Source organism: Melanerpes formicivorus, unplaced genomic scaffold (genome assembly GCF_026170545.1).
Source record: "Melanerpes formicivorus ecotype bairdi unplaced genomic scaffold, bMelFor1.0.p_v2 SCAF_12, whole genome shotgun sequence".
NCBI lineage: Eukaryota > Metazoa > Chordata > Aves > Piciformes > Picidae > Melanerpes > Melanerpes formicivorus.
Genome location: NW_027142364.1, coordinates 7,423,893 through 7,441,887, shown reverse-complemented (window position 1 = coordinate 7,441,887; position 17,995 = coordinate 7,423,893).

Sequence of the window (17,995 nt, the reverse complement as noted above, 5' to 3'; positions counted from 1 at the left end):
ACAGAATTACCTGGGCTTGGCAAAATAAAAAAATGATTGGGCAAGTAATTTTGAGCCAACAATTTATTGGATAGAATTTTGCATCATTTTCTCTTTGAAAGTCTTGATGACTGTTAAACCTGGAAGTACAGGTCATATCATGTAACTCTGAAAAATTTCCCAGACAAGTATGAAAACACAGAGGTGAAAGTGTCTCCTTGCTGGGCACACTCTGCCAAAAATATCCTTTGTGAACTTGCAAGGATCATAGGATCACAAAATGCTAGGGGTTAGAAGGGACGTCTGGAGATCATCTAGTCCAATCCCCCTGCTAACGCATACACACCTAGATCAGGTTGCACAGGAATGTATCCAGGTGGGTTTTGAAAGTTTCCAGAGAAGACTCTACAATCTCTCTGTGCAGCCTGTTCCAGTGCTCTGTCACTCTCAGAGTAAAGAAGCTTCTCATTATGCTCAAGGGAAACCTCCTGTGTTCTGGTTTATACCTGTTGCCCCTTTTCCTGTCACTGGCCACCACTGAAAAGAGACCAGCCCTATTCTCATGACCTCCATCCTTCAGATATTTACATGCAATCTCCTGTTTTCCAGGCCTAGGTCTCTCGGCCTCTTCTCGCAAGAGAGGTGCTACAGCCCCTAATCATCTTCATGGCCCAACACTGGATAACAGATACTTCTGTGGCCTTGAACTGGGGAGCCCAGAACTGAACACAATACTCCAAGTATGGCCTCACAAGGGCAGAGTAGACAAGGAGAAGAACCTCACTTGACCTGCTGGCCACACTCTTCTGAATGCATCCCAGAATACCACGGGCCTTCTCCGCCATGAGGGCTCATTGTTGGCTCATGTTAAACCCCTTGTCCTCCAGTACTCCCAGGTACAGGACTCTACACTTTTCTTTGTTGGACTTCATGAGGTTTGCCTGTGCCCAACTACTCAGCCCATCCAGATCTTGCTGCATTGCAGCACAGCCTTCCAGTGTATCAGCCAATCCTCCCAGTTTTGTATCTTCAGCAAACTTGGTGAGGATACACCCTATCCCTTCATCCAAGTCATTGATGAAGATCTTGAACAATACTGGACCCACTACAGATCACCACTAGCCACAGCCCTCCAAGTAGACCTGCACCATTGATCACAACCCTCTGTGCTCTGCCATTCAAGCAGTTCTCAATCCACCTCACGGATCCAGAAGTGTTTCACAGCCCAGCTGTTAACAGCATGCATTGAAGAAAAAAAAGCATAAATGGCAACCTAGAAATTTATAAAAGTATGTTGTTAAAAACACCCTGACTCTAGAATGGTAGCAGAAGAGGAGAGATTCATAGAATATGTCAAGCTGGAAGAGACCCATAAGGTTCGCCAAGTCAAACTCCTTGCTCCTCACAGGGGAATATGAAAATTGTAGAAACTGCCTGGGATGTTGACATTTGTATTATATTTCTTTAATCCAGTGGCTTTATGTAGGCTTCAGCATGTGAGAACTACTGAAGTATAGGTAGGCATTAGGTGAATTCAGGTAAATTCCTCCACTTGCTGCTGAGTAAGCTAAACTTCGCTTCTGTTACCAAAACCTTTTTGATTACAAGACTGATAGTTGCCTGCACTGTTCTGGAAGGGCTTATTTTAGGTGAAAAAAAAAGTTAGGCTGCATGTCTTAGCACATGAGTGCCATTACCAACAGGCTTACCATATTTTATGTTCGTGGTGACACTGACCTTCATTTCATAGCAGCCATATCTCAGCAAGATACAGCAAGGTAGTCACTGCCTTTGCAGGGCCCTGGATATCAGAGCAGGCTCTCCTCATCTTGTGAAACTGCACTTCAGATGTGTCCTCACAAAGAAGCACCAGAGTGAAAGAATTCTGCTATGAAATATCTCCCTCACTCCAGACCCAGATCTCATCCTCTGGAGTGACCAGCAGGTCATACACACACACACTCCATTGCATGTCTTGGCACTTTGACACACCTTTTATGGCAACAGCTCAGGAGTCCAGAAGGCTCAGATGCCCATTTGCATCTAAACACTCTGAGTTCTGCAACTGTTAGACAGATATGGTATTTATCTAATGCAGGGCCGGTCTGACTCACCGTCTCTGCTCCCACACAGCATATATCCTCAGAAACAAGAAGCACAAGAGTTACATGACAAAGCAGAACATCCTGCAGAGGAAGGTCTCCAGAAGTCAAGTGGAGTGACTGCATATCAGCCCTCACTCTGGCAGAAGTTAATTCGGGTCTCGTTTGACTCTGAGGCATATACCCGGAGGATGGACATTTCATTAAGGCAGAAAGGCTGCGTTAGACCTGTATGCACTGCTACAGCAGGAGTATAGGAGGCACATCAGGCACAGCTGTGCCTTTCTAATCCGCTCCTAATTCATAATTAGTGTTCTACCTGGGGTAGGCACTGGATTGCTTTGGAAAAGAGGAAACAACGTGAGAAGCATTACTCAGGCAAGTCCAGATGTTACCATCAGTATCTGGAGGGTGTACATGCATGACATATTTTCACAAAATTGTTTCCCAAACACACCAAAGTTATTAAAAAGAATAATATTTCTAAGTGATGGCAGTACTCTCCCATTTATGGGAAGGCACAGTCTGAATATATGTCCCTTCTGCTCCTAATGAGTGCAACCCAGCAGTCATTTGTGACCCATCTCAAGGATGTCTCCACAAGGGTAGTGGTCAATTAACTATCATTTGCCTTCAATGTCAGCACAGTCTTGTCACTGGCAATTTTACTTAGTGGTTTGGAGCTCTGATACTGGACAGAAAATGAGACAAGAATCAATGTTTAATCACCTGTGGAAAATATGCTTTCTTGCCTCTAGGTAACAGATGTCACTGAAATGAGACTGGATGTAGATGTAGTCACAATGACATCAGATACACTTTTAATGTTTTTCAGATCCCATACTGATCCCACTGGCTGTTTACATTACATTATATTAGAATGGAAGCTCTTAAGGCAGTTTACATTTCATCAAAGGCTGAGTAGTTACTTCTAATAAATGAAGTCTGATCCTTTGCTTTGAGATATGCAGATGAGGCTTATTTTGTTATGGCCACTGATATCCTGGGAGCTAGGATGAGTGAGTTCCTAGTTGGAAGACGTAGCTTTGGCCATGTACAAAAATGCTGCTGCCCACTGTTGTAGGAGCATCTACCTTTGACTGGGATCCACACATCATCTTAAATATCTATTTAAGATGATTTCTCCCTTTCTTCCTATGCAATACATAAAGGTGTACTACACAAACCTGTTTTCTGTACTAGCATCCTGTTAGCGCATTTTCTTTCATGCACATTCACATTACAACTCTTCCTTCTGGGACTCTCTGTGCCTCTTAGCAGCACCACTACAGTGACAACCACAGCTCAAATAAAAGGGGAGCTCCAGGTTTCCCCTAGTCCCCAAGTACAAGTGCTAATCTGGGTTTAAAGCCCTGTAAAGTCTGATGAAAATTAAACAATAATTAAAAAGCTCATTGGGCTAAAAGCTGCAACAGAGCCAGTTGTAAATAAGACTCATAAAGATTGCTCAAGGATAGGGAATAAGGATCTCTGGAGCACTGTCAGTGGTCACAAAGTGTCTTAAGCAGATTTAAAGGAAAAGTAAGAAACAGGTTCTGGACCTGTCAAAGGACAATTCTCCCTGAAGAGTGAAAATATAAGAAGTGAAACTTGATTGCAGATGCACTTTCTCTGTAGCCCTTCCCACTCCAAACAAGGAGCATGAAGAGGATACTTCTTTCCTATGAATTGTTGGAATTGCTCACCAGTCAATTACTGCTTTGAAAAGCTCCAGTAGTCAATAAAGCTGCAAAGATGTCAGTAAAGGGCATTTGTGAAAGAAGCCAGTGGCCTGTGTTAGCTTTCTTCTCAATGATAATGTGCAAGAAGGAAGAAAAAAAATCAGTCCACCACATTTTGACTCTCAGAGCACTGGCTCAATAGCTTTGCCTTCACTCGGTCTCTGCCTTTGACTTCTTATTCACAGGTATAAAGGTGATCCTGGACTGTCTGAGGTCAAAGAAAACCCTAAAGCCTGGACCCACCTTTACCCTGTAACTTCTGAGACTTCCAGGATTGTCGTTTCACACAGAACTGGCAAGCATTATACCACGGATTCACAAGCAAATGTGGTGTCGAACTTCTGCAAAGCTGCACATGGCCAAATTCTGAGCAAGAATTAGGGTAGAACAGGCAATAAAGCAGATAGCAAGAGTTTTGTTTTTATATCATCTAAGAAAGGGACAAAGAATAAACCCAAATGTTGTTCTTGTTCTGGGCTACTTATTTTTACATACTTTACAGTGTTTGCTGAGGAAAAAGATAAGCAGAGAAGTTTGCTTTCATAAGTAAGATTGGTTTCATTTTGCCAAACATGCAAGAATTATGTTCTTTGGCTCCAGCCCTTAATTTCCTTCTGAATTTACCATCTCATAATGATTTAAATTTGCCAAGAACTATTTGGTGAAAACCAAACACTTGAATTTGTGCTCACCTTGCCAGTTGCCCTGCCCTTTGCCAATAACAAAAGGTTTTAAGATAGAAACTGGACTATTTAACCTTCATTAATCATTCATACTGTTCAAACACATCATCCAGTAACTGAAGAGGGGTTAATGGTAGCTAAGCTTGAGGCTGTTGTCAAAAGTAGGTTTAACTTTCTATGAACTCAGTGGACACAAAGAATGCAGCCTGCTCACTATTCTGAATGTCACCAGCTCACAGCAAACTGATGACTACTAATGGTAATTAAATACCTCTGCAGCTATTTGTACCAATAACAAAGAGTTACTGTCAGAACTTGAATGAGGTCCATCTGCCCATTTTTAAAGAATGTTAACATTCTGTAAGTGATAAAGCAGATGGCAACCCAAAAAGGGGAGACAAAATTGAACTTCTGTATTATAGCTCTTTTCTGGACCTGCTCTGGATTCCCTAATGTTTCTCCTCTGCAGAAGTTTAAGAACAAGACTTCCATACACAGATGTTGATTTGTGGCAGATTCTCCCATTATTTCTTTACCACAGGCTGTAAATCCTGAGTCACTCAATCCCCAGTGAGTGGAAGAGGAAGGGGCATTCTGCTGCTCTGTCCATCCTCACTTGACCATGGACATGTAACAATGTCAGTCAAATCTGAACAGAGGATGAAGACTGAGTTACTTGTCTGTCTCTTTTGGTAGGCTCCAAACTATACAAACTATATGGGACATCTGTGTGTATCTGCAAGGGTGGTGTAAAAGTTTCTTCAAATTATCCCTGAGCAGTTTAATTAATGTGCTTGACTATCACAACATTTGTGAGTACAAATGGAAAAAAAGCTTCTCTTCTCTGCACCTTTTAAATTACGCTGCATATTCTTCTAAAATCTGCCACCCTAGGATTTATGCTCAGTTCAGGAGAATTGTTCAGACTGAATCCTTCTGAGTTTGTCCACTTAGTTTCATCTGCAGATAGGTTAAACATTCAGCCATTTAGTGGCTCCCCATAATAATTGTGTGGGCCATCTCGAGCAGCATACAAAGCTTTGATGGGGCTGGACTGTTTCCCACTGAGAATAAACACTTTACCCAAGTGACTCCTTGGTGAAAGCAGCTGGGGTATGACAGGGAAATGCAAAACTTCTGCCCTTATTTACTGTTCTTATCAACACAATGTTAACAGACAAATTTATGCAAATGAGGGAAAGAAACACTTGTTTCGCCTGCCACATCTAATAACTCAGCAATCCTGCAGTGCATTCACAGGTGCCTCAAGAGCCAGATACTTCTCTGCAGGTGAAATATTCCCACTCATTGTGCAACAACTTCCACACACAGCATCAGGAGTGCCCCATCTGTGATGTCCAGTCTGTAAAGATTATTATTTTTGCGCAGTCACCTCAACAGACTTCTGTACAGACCCAGTCTTGTCGTGAAAGAACATATTTTCTCCTACCATTTTACAAATACAGTATCTGATTCCTCAAGGTTTTTTTTTTTACTGTAGCAAATAATACTACTGATTACAACTATATTTTCAGCTTTCAGACAGGATCAGAAACAAAATAACTTCCCTCCTTGCATTTCAGCATCTTTACAGTATCTCATCCCATTACAAGAAACTAGTAAAAATAAGATAAAGTAATCTGTTAAATTACTATGTTTGTAATATTTCTGCTTTCAAAGCAAGGGGTAGTATTGCAATCACTACTTTAAATACTCTATACATTTCTTAAACTCCTGGTTCATTTTTAAACAATTATTCATACTTTTTATGACCATATTTGAGGAATGGTTAAGAACACTTTTTCCTTAACTAAAAAAAATACATTAATAAACTCAAATAATATATGAAATTATCCTCTGGATCAGAGAAATCCAGAAACAACTTACAGATAAAATTCTCATCTTTTTGTAGCATCATCTTCAACATTCCAGCTTTTGTTTAAGTGAAAAAAACCCCTTCCTTAGGTCTTAATTCAGAAAGCTTTAAGCACGTGCCAGGTAATAATCCTGCTGCCCTGAAGAAATTTATCTCTTTGAGGTCAGTAGAACTATCCCTGTACCCATAGTCATGTTGACTACATGTACTGCTGAATCAGAAACTGATACAATGTCTTAAATACAAATGTCTGCACTTGCATCTAGTGCTTGTTTTAAATTATGTGTTCAGGTGGTGGCTGAGACTATTACCAGGTTCTTTCTGGTGAACAATAGAATACTGCACAAGTGGCCAGACAAGATAATTACAAGTGCTGGTGTATAGATGTCCCTCTGTATCCAGAGATGCCTACACAGATGTGTGCTTGTTTCCACCAAAATACACCAGAGCACACACCTGTACTGGTGACATACTCAACCCATAACTAGGATTACAGTGACTTCCTGAATCTCCTATTGCATGCACAGACTCCAAATTCTATCCATTTCATACCAACTTGAATAATTTTATAATTAGATCACAAATTCACACAATCACACAGGAACACATTCAGTGGGTTTTGAAAGTCTCCAGAGAAGACTCCACAATCTCTGTGGGCAGTCTGTTCCTGTGCTACATCATCCTCACCATAAAGAAGTTTCTCTGTGTTAAGGTGGAACTTCCTGTGCTCCAGCTTATATGTTTTGTTCCTTGTCCTATTACTGGAAACCACCAAAATGAGACTGGCACCTTCATCTTGACACCCACCCCTCAGATATTTATAGATGTTGATAAGATCCCCTCTCAGCCTTTTCTTCTCAAGACCAAACAGCCCTAGTTGTCTCAGTATTTCTTCATAGGAGAGGCATTTAAGTCTGGCACTCATCCTCATAGCTCTCCATTGGACTCTCTCCAGCAGATCCCTGTCTCCCTTGAATTAGGAAATCCAAAACTGGATAGAGTATTCCAGGTGTGGTCTCACTAGTTATGCAGTTAGGGAATGATGATGTTGCAACCAGAACTCCCAGGGCTATCAAAGATGACTTCAGGGCCCTGGGAGATCTGGTTGAGGGATCAGGTGCACACATAATTTTTTTGTCTATACCCTTAGTTGCAGGTGGAAATACCATAAGGAACAGGTCAGCAGCTGAAGTCAACAAGTGGCTTAGAGGCTGGTGCAGGCAAAAGAATTTTGGGTTTTTCGATCTTGAAAAACTTTCTGCTGCACCAGGCCAGCTGGCAACAGATGGAGCACATCCGTCCCAAAGGAGGGGTAAGATCAGAGTGTACGAGAATGGCCTATCCCTCAAAGGGAAAAAGATTCTGGGGAGGGAATTGGCAGGTCTCATAGATAGGGCTTTAAACTAGTTTCGAAGGGGGAAGGGGTTGAAACCAGTCCCCCCAGGCTGGGGTCTGGGGGTGATAAGCCAGAGGTGAAACCAGCAGCCCAGATGAAGTGCATGTACACTAATGCATGAAGCATGGGCAACAAACAAGAGGAGCTGGAAGCCTTGCTGCAGCAGGAAAATTATGATGTAGTTGCCATCACAGAGACGTGGTGGGATGACTCACATGACTGGAGCGCTGCAATTGATGGCTACAGACTCTTCAGGAGAGACAGGCAAGGAAGAAGGGGTGGAGGGGTGGCCCTGTACATCAGGGAGGCACTAGATGCCATTGAGACGGAGATTAGGGACGATCGGGTTGAGTGCCTGTGGGTAAGAATTAGAGGGAAGGCCAACAGGGCTGACATCCTGGTTGGAGTCTGTTATAGACCACCCAACCAGGAGGAGGATGTTGATGAGTCATTCTATAGGCAGCTTAAGGCTGTCTCAAGATCGCCTGACCTTGTTCTCATGGGTGACTTCAACTTGCCTGATATCTGCTGGGATCTTAACATAGCAGAGAAGTGGCAATCTAGGAGGTTCTTAGAATGCATGGAGGACAGCTTCTTATCCCAGGTGCTGCGAGAGCCTACCAGGGGCAAGGCTATGCTTGACCTCCTCTTCACCAATAGGGAAGGGTTGGTGGGTGATGTGGTGGTCGGAGGGTGCTTAGGGGCCAGTGACCATGAGATAATTGAATTCTCATTATTTGGTCAAGCTAAGAGGGGTAGCAAGAAGACCTCCACTCTGGATTTCCAGAGGGCGGACTTCAGGCTACTCAAGGAACTAATTCAGAGGGTTCCGTGGGATAAAGCCCTTAAAAACAAAGGGGTCCAGGAGAGCTGGTCCTACTTCAAGGAAGAACTGTTGAAGGCTCAGGGACAGGCTGTGCCAATGTGCCGGAAGATGAGCCGCCGGGGCAGACGGCCAGCCTGGATGGTTAAAGAACTTTTAATGGAACTAAGGGAAAAAAAGAGGGTGTATCACCTTTGGAAGAAAGGGGAGGCAACCCATGCCAAATTTAAGGATGTTGCTAGGTCTTGCAGGAAGAAAATTAGGGAGGCAAAAGCGCATTTGGAGCTTAGTCTGGCCTCTGCTGTGAAGGACAACAAAAAGTCCTTCTATAAATACATTAATAGCAAGAGGAAGGGCAGAGACAACCTCCACTCCTTGGTGGACACGGAGGGGAACGTTGTGATAAGGGAAGAGGAAAAGGCAGAGATACTTAACACCTTCTTTGCCTCAATTTTTACTAGCAGGACAGAATGTCTTCCAGACAGCTGGCCTCCAGAGCTGGCAGAAGGAGCCAGGGGGCAGCATAGTTTTCCACTGTTCCAAAATGGGGTAGTTGGTGATCTGCTCAGCCGCCTGGATCCCCACAGGTCCATGGGACCAGATGGGATCCATCCTAGGGTGCTGAGGGAGCTGTCAGAGGAGCTGGCCAAGCCGCTCTCCATCATTTTTCAGCAGTCCTGGCTCACTGGAGATGTCCCAGAGGACTGGAAGCTGGCCAACGTGGTGCCCATCCACAAGAAGGGCCGGTTGGATGAGCCAGGGAATTATAGGCCTGTTAGCCTGACCTCAGTGCCAGGCAAGATCATGGAACAGGTCATCCTGAGTGCATTAACACAGCACTTAGAGGATGGCCAAGGGATCAGGCTCAGCCAACATGGATTTAGGAAGGGCAGGTCCTGCCTGACCAACCTGATCTCCTTCTATGAGCAGGTGACCCACCTGGTGGATGTGGGGAGGCCTGTGGATGTAGCTTACCTGGACTTCAGCAAGGCCTTTGACACCATCCCCCATAGCAAACTCCTGGCCAAGCTGTCAGCCCATGGCTTGGACAGCAGCACTCTGAGCTGGGTTAGGAACTGGCTGGATGGCCGAACCCAGAGAGTGGTGGTGAATGGTGTCTCATCCAGCTGGCGGCCAGTCACTAGTGGAGTCCCCCAGGGATCAGTGCTGGGCCCCATCCTCTTTAACATCTTTATTGATGATCTGGATGAGGGCATTGAGTCTATCATCAGTAAATTTGCTGATGACACCAAGCTGGGGACAGGAGTTGATCTGCTAGAGGGTAGAGAGGCTTTGCAGAGAGACCTCGACAGGCTGGACAGATGGGCAGAGTCCAACGGCATGAGATTTAACACCTCCAAGTGCCGGGTTCTGCACATTGGCCACAACAACCCCATGCAGTGCTACAGGCTGGGGTCAGAGTGGCTGGAGAGCAGCCAGGCAGAGAGGGACCTGGGGGTGCTGGTTGATGGTAAGATGAACATGAGCCTGCAGTGTGCCCAGGTGGCCAGGAGGGCCAATGGCATCCTGGCCTGCATTAAGAACAGTGTGGCCAGCAGGAGCAGGGAGGTCATTCTGCCCCTGTACACTGCACTGGTTAGGCCACACCTCGAGTACTGTGTCCAGTTCTGGGCCCCTCAGTTTAGGAAGGATGTTGACTTGCTGGAACGAGTCCAGAGAAGGGCAACGAAGTTAGTGAGGGGCTTGGAACACAAGCCCTATGAGGAGAGACTGAGGGAGCTGGGGCTGCTTAGCCTGGAGAGGAGGAGACTCAGGGGTGACCTCATTACTCTCTACAACTACCTGAAGGGGGGTTGTAAACAGGCAGAGGTTGGTCTCTTCTCCCAGGCAGCCAGCACCAGAACAAGAGGACACAGTCTCAGGCTGCGCCAGGGGAAGTTCAGGCTGGAGGTCAGGAGGAAGTTTTACACAGAGAGAGTGATTGCCCATTGGAATGGACTGCCCGGGGAGTCGCCGTCACTGGAGGTGTTCAGGAGGAGACTTGACAGGGTGCTTGGTTAGATGGGTTAGTTGATTAGGTGGTGTTGGGTGATAGGTTGGACGCGATGATCTTGAAGGTCTCTTCCAACCTGGTCTATTCTATTCTATTCTATTCTATTCTATTCTATTCTATTCTATTCTATTCTATTCTATTCTATTCTATTCTATTCTATTCTATTCTATTCTAGGGCAGAGCAGGGGGGAAGGAGAACCTCCCTAGACCTGTTTGACACACTTAATGTACCCTAGGATGCCATTGGTCCTCTTGGCCACAAGGCCACATTGCTGTCCCATTGAGAATTTGCTGTCCACTAGGGCTCCAAAGTCCACCCCACCCCACTCAGCTCCCTGATCACACAATGCAGATCTTTGGTACTGCATGTCCACATCACCCTGGCAGAAAGTATGTAGTTAACATTAAACTGGTATAGGACTGTATATCCACAAAAGCTGCATTATTTTACCTAAACTGACTTGAAGTAAACTGATGCTATTTACAAGTGTAGATTTCTCTGACAGAGATGTTGTCGGTGATCAGCAGATGAACCACCAACTTCATAGACAGCTCATTTTACAGCAGACTTTTTTCACCATTATTTGTGTTCAACTTTCCTGCTGTATATTTTTTGATATAGGTTTAGAAATACAAAATGTACTAAGGTTTCCAGCTGTCCTGGTGAAACAAGTACACATCTGTATAGTCACCCAGATTCTCAGGGGGGAAAGCAGCTGTGACTTGACTGGGTGTAACTGCCCTTCAGAGACTGACTTCATGTATCTTATCCTTTCCAGAGGACAGCCCCCTCTGCACAAGATTTTGGAGACATGCTGGAGAGAGCTCAGATCCCACTACTTCAAAAAGAACCCCAGGCACTAGAACTAAAGGAGAATCACACTTCACATGCCCTGAAGCACATCTGACTTTCCACTTAGGAAGATCAAAATAATTCTTTAAAAAAAGGTTAACCCATCTTTTTGATCACCAAAGGTTCATATCTGAGATCAGTGTGAGCTCCTTGTGAAGATCTGGACAGCTTCATATCCTAGCCAGCAGTACGACAGCAAGAATTACTAATCAGGTAACGATCCAAAAGCAGGAACACACCTCCCTTCTGCTGACATCAGTAAAAGTTATTGAGATGTTAAACCATGGATGGTATATGTCAGGCTTGCCTGATCCTGTAAGTAATCACTCCAGAGTTAGATACATTACATACTTGTTAAACCTCCTGTGAACAAACATCACAATCTGCTCACAGCCTTCCCTGCCAGGCCAAAGACTGATGCATAAAGGAGGTGCTGAGGACACTTGCCTTCATAAATCTCAAAGCTGAGAGAGGAAATCACACTTCTGCAAATTTCAGAGGACTCATCTCTCCCCAGCTCTGAAACCTTTCCCTGGGGGAAGGGTGAAGCCCAACGCTCCAGAAGACTAAAGCTGCAGAGTTATTCCATCACCTCCTCCTGGGGGAACCAATCATATCCAATTTTCACATTGATTTCCTTGATTAACCAACTAAAATACTGGGTGGATAGCTGTGAAGCTGTAACAAAGGCATGCACCAGCCAGACACAAGGCAGCCAAATGAAGTTCCAGAGCTACTTTAGTGAATGATTTCTCCCTGTGATTAGATTGATTAATGTGCTGATGTTTCATTAGGAACAAACTGTTGATTCGTCGGCAGGATCTGTATTCACAGTGCTCCTGAATGGCTTTTGAAACTCATTTGCAAAGCTATCAGGCTCATTGCAGATAAACACTGTGTTTAATAGTGGTTTTGCTGGAAGACATTTGTAAATTACATTGTTAATCTCTCTTTGAAGGAAAGAAGCATTTGCTGTCTGTTTAAGAAAAGTGAACTTGTTAGGTGACACGGTTTTTGACGACAGAGAAGTGAAAGTGCACAATACTTTTCTCTCTGTACTGTCAAGTGAAGGATGAAACATTCCTCTGGACTGGAAAAAAATAAGTAAACACTTTCCCTAGAGTGGCAATAAGAAATTCATCATGATCACATAGTTTACAAGAGCCCTGTTCATCTTCACACTGCTTTCTGTGCTCTCATGCTAGCTGTAATTAGTCTTTCAATTCTGCAGAGCATCAAGATACCCTTCACTGCTATTTAAACTGCACAGGATAGTTCAAATCATGCTCCCCACACTTACCTGGAGAGTGACATAACACATTAAAACTAAGTATCTGACTTAACCCTGTGATGAAAGATCTAAAATTTCTGAAACAAGTTTGTGTTCTTTTTTGTTGTTTTGTCTGCCTGTACTGACCTATCAGGGGCCAAGAAGCTGAGTGTCATTTCAGTATGTCCAACTCTTCAGAATTTAAGGTACCATTATTTATCCTCATTGGTACTGTTATTCTACTGATAGCATATTTGAGACTAGCGAGAGTGATTTTAGGTAATCATTTTGACAGCATACAGGTCCTGTATGCTTGGAATTATCTCCCTTTTTTCCCCAGCTACATTAACTGGTCTGATCAAAGCCATTACCCCCATCCTAAACACCTTGCTGCTCTGGTGCCCTGAGACTAACAGATGCAACCCTGCAGAAAATTTCGCTTTCCAAACGCCGACTCAAATAGCTCCTAATGGTGCAATAGAATAGCTCACACACATCCCTCCATAGAAGAACGTTATTTCAAGAACCTTAGAAGAATGTTATTTGCAAAATAGTTCTAGTTCCTTTAAGAAAAAAATATTCTGGCATGTTTATTTTACCAACTTGCTTGTTGGAATTCTAACTTTGTATTAACACAGTAAACCTTACGAAATGAGAGTTGCAAGGCTATATATCACGAATAGCCTTCTGATACCCACTGTGTAATGGGTTGGGGCAGACCCCCTCCCCACCATGCGCCGAAATAACGACTCAGACAAACAGATTGCAAAAGTGATGGAAAGTTTAAATAGAACGGTGAGTGCGTGCAGAGAACTAGAAATACAGTGACAAGACAGACCCCAAAACAGACCCAGAGAGATCCCATCCCCACCTGAGGGTGCACCCAAAACCCCCCAGGGTTCCTCCTCCCCCCCCCCTAAGTGTCTCAGGGGCAGGACAGGAAATGCAACTGGAAAAAAACAACCAAACAGACAGGAAAAATCAGCAAAGAATTAAATAAAGGACGCATGTTACTGCCCTACTCATCCTTTGAGAGTTCACCTGGCACGCACCTGCCTGATCTCTAAACTAGGTTCAGAAGCATCAGGCATCCCATCTTTAAAAAAAAATAATAAAAATCTTTGTAGGTGCATGTTGAGGTTCCCTGAGTGATTACATACAGCCCCAGAAACACATTCAGAAGCATAAAATCAGACAATGGAAACACAGATGAGGAAAGCCAAATGAGGTAAGGGACATATTCTTGCAGTGAAAGAAAAGGCTGGACTACAGGCCTTTATCCTGTACATAAAAATAGGTGGTTATTTTTGACTAGTGGGATGAGATACGTGTGAAACTTATTAACAAAACATATTACATGGTGAATCATCTCTTGTCATAGTCTCATCACAAGTTATATGCACATGTTCTATTCACAGGTGTAAAGTTGCTTATTGGTTCTATTACCAAGTATATTCACTATATTCATTTCTGAACCACTCTCTTGATAGCAAAATGACAGGTTTCCCCCCAAACATCCATGCAACTAATACCAATCATGCAGATACCAATGCTGAGGAACAGGTAGCACCATAGAGATTTATCAGCTATGTTTGCAGTTCACATTCTGTTTGTAGAAAGAGCTGAACTTTTACATAAAGCAAAATAAGAGATCATTCACAGTACAGACAACAGCAATGCAAGTTTTCCTGTTGTTATTAGAGAAGAGACCTCAAGAGATGGAGAGGGGTGGGGTTCAGTGTCGAGGGTTGGAGGGGAAGGCCACAAAGCCATGGCCCACTTGGCCTTCCTTTGGTTGACACTGCACACTAAGTAAAAACAAATGGCTATAAAGACAACAGGTATTTCAGCAAGAAATTGAACAAGTGACCACAAGACATCTCTCACATCAAGCCTTCAGAACTATCACATTGTGACATTTCACAGGAAGCTTCAGAAACAGGACTTGGCAAATAACTATGAAATTCAAGCATACTGAGTTACCTAATGATCTTGCAGAGACACTAAGAGTAGAGTCACATCACATGACTTTAAGCCAATAACAGTCTAATAATCTCAGCCATCCCTTTACAACCATAGATTTCTCCACAGAATAAATCAGGGAACTGAAGTCTTGCTCCATTGGGCCAGCCAGAAACTTCTCTCCTCTGACTGCAGAGGAGATATAAAGTGACAGGCTAACCTAGCCATCTGAGAGAGGTGCCTAAAACTGGGGTGTAAATATCTCCTCTAGGTCAGGTACTTTTACAAATGGGTTGCTAGAACTATTAATTCTGAAAAAATGACAGTTTTGCAGTTCTTGTTATTACTTGCTATTTAATGCATAGGATGGCTCTCCTTTCACCCCAGGATTTATTTGAGATTGCTTTTTTTTCTGTGGACCAGAATTTTCTCTGCCTCACTTTTGTTACAAATTCAAGATGAAGAATTCTCTGGCTGCAGAAAGTCACCTTGGATAGAGGTTGAAAGCCACAGTTTTCAAAGAAAGAAATTTACATCTCGCACCGACCAGTACCGAAGAAACCCTTCTCAGAGAGAGATCTCAAGTGATGCAGACTGAAGAACAGAGAAATCTCGGTTGTAATGCACAGGTTCACCAATATGCACTGCAGCAGAGACATCTCAGAGAAAATCCATAAGAAAAGAGCAGTTTCTCCTCTGCCTGTTTCCATTCAGGTCATTAAATTTCAGGGAGCAGGAAGTGGAAGGTAGGAAATGCTGTTATCCCACATTACAGATAAAAAGCCAAGTGAAAAGTCCAGGATTAAATAAAACTTTCTCCAGTACATGCAGTGCTACACCTTGGAGACTGACAGCCATGCTTTAAGTACTACATCGTTCTTCCTCTCCTGAACTTTCCTGGATCTCCCTCTGCCCTTGCACAGCCACATTCGATGGCACGTGTTAAACCAACCTGCATAAGGCAGACCTTAGAGCCTTTGCATTCTCTGCAGAGCAAATTACCCTGAAAGCAGCTAGGAGACATCATGCGTCGGGCCTGCCTCTAAGCTAGCTGAAACAAAGTTAAAATAAATTAAAAAGAAAATATTTCTACCTGGACTCCAAGGAGTCCAGGGGATTAGTGTGCCTTCTAAACAACACACTCGGTTGGCAATTTCTCAAGCACAGTGAGCATGACCACTACTCAGCTCTTTGCGCATAAGCTAACACCAAAAAAGAGTTAGTCATGCTACTGACATGACCAGTGCTTTGGAGGGATCCTTGAATACAGCTACGTCTCTTGTTGGTTAATGAGGGCTTTAAAAAATTGCTCATCTTGCCTGGTAAAAAAACAAGCATTCACGGAATGGAAACCTTCCCCCTTTAGCTGAAAAGCTCTATGTAAGCAAAAGGTTCTTTCATGTTTGACACTGTTTAGCTAAGCGTGGCAACGAGTGAAGTTTTCTTCCCCTTTACAGAGCCTGGTATTTAGATGCACACTCTATTGTGCTAAAAATAACAAAGGGAGTGTTTGGAAGAAATCAGAATAGATGAGCTGATACATTATTGATAGAAGTTTCAAGCAGCCTGCCACTCTGTTTTGTAATGTGGTTGAATCTCAATTTTTAATGAACCAACCTATGAAAATCTGATGGGGTGAAAAGATGACCTCTAAATGATACTGTACACAAAAGTTCCCATCAGATAGTTGAACTGCCCTCTTTCACATCCCATCAGAGTTTTACCTCAACTTGACCCTAGAGTTTACAGGCAAAAGAGACAATACGCTGACTCAGACAGGAAAGGTGGTATTAGAGAGATGCACAACTCTGAAAGAGGACTAAGCAAACTTATCCTTTTCACCTATTATGCAGAGTTTCTATCATGTGTGCATTGACTAATACTCCATCCTATTAGAAACACACCTCCAATTCACTGAGAACATGTTTACTAAAACATGTATAAAGAAAAAAACCACAGAAATCATACCACTAAGTAGATCAAAAGCGGAATAGCATGACTAGGAGGGACAGTGAATGCCCAGAACAGATGAGCAGAAACAGATTCTGGAGCATTTGTTCTCAATGATGCAAGAATGGAGAAGTTTATGCAATTGGCTTTTGTATGGGGTTAAGTTTCTGTCTAAAATTTTCCACTGCCATTTTGACTATGATTCCTTATTCCCTATGGCTGTGATAACATCTTCAAACTACAATCAGAGAAACTGCTTTTCCTTCTTATATCCCATTTTCTCAAAAACAGTAAGAAAGCGCATATAATTAACACTCTTTCATTCAATTCCCTTCTAATCTGATAATGAGCTGATATGTGTTTCTGTTTACCACAATACTAACACTTCCACTATGAAGACTCCTTAATTTATAGCTGCTGCCCTGTACACAGAATGTCAGTTGGTGTCCTAGAGAAAAGTGGCATTGGTGATAAAAAGGTGACATAGGGTTGTATTCAAGAGTTTACTACTCAGAGTAAAGAAAGAATGAAAGGAAACATCATAGAAGATGATTATTTGTTCATATGTCAGAGAGGTAAACATAAAACAATTTAGCAACACAGTATGTAAAAAAGAGAATTTTAACACATTTCACAGAGAACCTTATGTCACAAATACGTTTTTTTAGGAAGTAAAAGACATTTTTCCCCACTGATGTTCATGAACCAACTCTAATGAAGGCAGTGGAATCATACCTGCAGATTCCAAAAGGAACTGGCTGTTCATGGCTCTCTACCCAACCAGACAAACTGTCCTTAGTCAGTTCACGTTCTCAGAAACATCACAAGTTGGTGTCATAGTGCAAAACTGTTGATCTGACTTAAATGGAATTTGTAGCTCTTGAGTCAGCAATTTAAAATACATATTTAATATATATTATTGCATGTTTTAACAGAACTATAGGTTTCCATATTGTTTCACTGTTTAGAAAAAAAATTGAAATAATATGAAGCATTCACTGGCACTTTATATGTTAGGGTAAAACGACAACATACTAGAACCCTCCCATTTTATAATTCACAAGTGTGAAAAAGTATTCCTAACATTTCACTCAAAGCGCATCACTTGTTGTCAGTAATCACTTCACAACAGAGGATAATCACTTTCCAGTGGAAGAACAAGGAGAAGGAATAGAAAGAAAAGGAAGAGAACAATACTTGTCACTGCAGAAAAAAAAAAAAAAATAAGAAAGAAAATGTCAAAATTGGAGCCTTTATCTCCTCTGAGTTACATTACTGTAAATCCACCAAAAGCAGAAGGACTTTTGCTAAGTGTTATGTTCAGAAATCACCTGGTTCTCCAAAG